At 38.4% G+C, this 3,332-nt stretch overlaps 1 protein-coding gene across 1 annotated transcript in view; it reads right to left on the reverse strand.

The window, feature by feature from the left end:
- Nucleotides 1–3,332, reverse strand: part of LOC106883370 (uncharacterized) — a 232,528-nt gene that overhangs the window by 228,161 nt on the left and 1,035 nt on the right. The gene's annotated exons all lie outside the window — the stretch shown is intronic.

The raw sequence follows: 3,332 nt of genomic DNA on the forward strand, positions 1-3,332 counted from the left end.
TGTGTGTGTATGTGTGTGTGTGTGTGTATGAGTGTGTGTGTGTGTGTGTGTGTGTGTGTGTGTGTGTGTGTGTATGTATGTGTGTATGTAAGTATGTATTTATGTATGTATGTATTTAGTGAGTACAATCTTGTAAATAACATTCAATGAACGAAACCATTACTTTTACCAAAGCTGAAGAGAGGTATTATTCGCCTACTTTTCTTGGCCTTAGATCAGAAGATATGTGTGGATCTTGGCAAGCAACTAAACGCCCGGGGTACATTACACTAACGACACACAACACAGACAGTCATTTTCACCAATCATGTGAAATGAGAAGCATACATTGTGAAAGCTCATGAGAAAATTCTTGCCAACGTCTAGGAAATGATTGAACTGTGCAGGAGCAATGGTTGGTAGACTCGCTAAATGTCACTTGAATTAGGCAGTTAGGGATTTGTGGAACGAAAGTAACTTTGGCTTTGAAGGACTCCTTCGAGGAGAGAGTATTTTCTAGCAAAGTAAGTAAGAAACCACCACATACGGTATTAAGAGCTGTTGACGAAATTGGTGATGAGTATTTACAACAGTGTGATGAACCTACATACTTGCAGATTAATGCCTGTCTATATGCTCTGGCTACTACTGTAAAACAGTAGTAGCCATATATTCAAAAATGATTTTCAAAAATGATATTCAAAATGTAAAACCGAAATAACAAAGAAAATACCATCATAGGTTTTGAAGACAGAGAAAAAGATAGCTGGTTTACGGAAGACCATCAGTCATGTAATGATGCTTATTGTATGCAAGAAAGCAAATCACTATACGTCTCACCAACAGAAAGTAAAGAAGGAGATAGAAATGGTGTTTGGAGACGGCAAAATGAGGACACTCATCTGCAAACTGATTACCCTCAAGCAGGAGATAAAAGCTGTCAGTGAAAAACTCCGACATTAGAAGTGAATAACCGAGAGAAGAACAATAGTAAAAAAATTTAACCGCAAGCAGGCAGCAGTGTACAGAGACATGAGAGAAGGATCAATAAACATCACAGAAACTCCTTCAGGAGAAGATATAGACGCCTTCTGGAAGAAAACCTGGAGTGAAGAAAAGGAATTTAAACCAAGATGCTTTGTGGCTGGAAGAAATCCGAAAAAGTTATTGTTCTTGCGTTACATCCAAGACATACAACATTGATGGTGAAACTCTTGCAACTGTGATCCAGAAACGCCAGAATGGAAAAGTACCTGGGAGAGAGTTGATTGTTGGATATTGGTACAAGAAGCTAACATTCTACCGACCATACCTTATCAATCTGTACCAGCAAGCTTTCATTGGGAACAGTAGCATACCACACTGATTAGCTCTGGCAGAGACAAAATCGATAACCAAATGCAGAACCACCCATATGGCAAAAAACTATCGGCCAATAGCATGCCAGAACTTAATGTATAAAATATATACAGCTTGTTTAAACCTCTTCCTCAAAGATCATTATGAAACCAATAACATTATCACAGCAGAACACGTAGCTGGGAAGAAGGGAATCTGAGTATGTGCCGAGCAATTGTTAATCAACAAAACTGTGATGTCAGAGGTACGTGAGTACAGGAGGAACCTAATTTCAACGTGGCTATACTACAATAAAGCCTTTAACTCTGTTCTCCACTCATGGATGATAAAAGCCCTTGCTAAATTTCCAGTGAGAATAGTCAAAGCCATAGCTGACCTGACATCATCGTGGGTCATCATCTTGAAATTATACACAAAGAGTGAATGCATTAACACCGATAGAATACAGTATCGCAAAGGTATATTCCAAGGAGACATCCTCTTTGTGATGTTGTTTATACTTTCTGTAAACCCCTTATCATTCATGTTAAGGAAGTCTGAAAGATATCTCACTAGTTCACAAGGAAACAGAAACACCGAAATTACATACTGTTTCTTTGTGGATGACTTAAAACTTTATACAAAGAATATGCATGAGATGAAAAAGGGCCTTGACCTAGTTACAACATTCTCAAAGGATGTAGGATTGGAATTTGGTCTGGATAAAAGTTGTTATATGGCTTTGGAAAGGGGGAAAACTATAAACCGTACTAGCAACATCTCCATTCATGATTTGACTGTTTCCCTTGTATCTGATGAGGAATGTTACAGGTATCTAGGTGTCAATGAAAATATATCTTACAGTGGCACATGTAACAAAACACACGTCACTAAAGAATATTACAGCCGAATGAAGAAAATTTGGACCTCAGAACTGTCTGAATTCAATAAAACAGTGGCCCGCAATGTGTTTCTAGTGCCAGTACTCATACCGACATTTGGGCTGCCTGATTGAACGCTTGATGAGATCCGAGCCATTGACGTGAAAACCCGAAAAATGCTAATAAGCACCCAATTTCCACATAAACAGTGATGTAGACCGCCTCTACCTAAAACGAAAACAAGACAGAAGAGGTTTAACATTGATCCAAAATGCCTTTGTATCATTTCGGCAACATCTTTTAACCACCAAGTGTCGGAGTGCATCCCTTGACAAAGTTTGCATACATGGGGCTGATAACATCATAAGACTTGGAAGGCAACTCTTTGAGCAACACTCCTTGTCTGATAACATAGAATACATGCCCAAAGAAGTCGCACGACTCTACCGCTAGGACAGTCTATTATGAAATCCGTCGGAAGGATAATCCTGAGGACAAAGAAATAGGAACCCACATAGTAACTCATAATAAAAAGGAATACTGGTGGAATGCACCAGTGAAAATCTGAATAAGATGTAAGCACAACAGATCTGATTTACGATAGAGAAGAGAAGCCGTTTACTGTTGTGGAAATCGGCTGCCCAGCGGAAGTTAACATAAAGCTGAAAATCAGTGAAAAAGACAACACCTATACTGAACAATTGAGAAACCTGCAGTTACTCTATCCAGATTATAAGTTCAGCTTTATACCAGGGATATGTAATACACTGCCTAATTACTAATCTTGAGAAATTAGGCTTCTCAAGACCAGAAAGGAGAAAGCTAATTCGAAGACTACAGATCCAGTCCATCACCGGAACTGTAAAAATCTGTAAAACTTACCAGATGTTTATCATTTAAATATATATGAGCAAGTCTAGAAATGCAACTAGATGCATGAGTATACATACATAAAACATACAAATCAGCTCATACAAACATATATGCATGCATGGATACATATATTCACACATACATACATACATACATGCATACATATATATGTGTGTGTGTATGTGCGTGTGTCTGTTTGTATGTGTGTGTAGTATCTCTATTTCTCTCTCTCCCTCTCTCTCTCCCTCTCTCTCCCTCTCT

The sequence above is a fragment of the Octopus bimaculoides genome, chromosome 2 (assembly GCF_001194135.2).
Source record: "Octopus bimaculoides isolate UCB-OBI-ISO-001 chromosome 2, ASM119413v2, whole genome shotgun sequence".
NCBI lineage: Eukaryota > Metazoa > Mollusca > Cephalopoda > Octopoda > Octopodidae > Octopus > Octopus bimaculoides.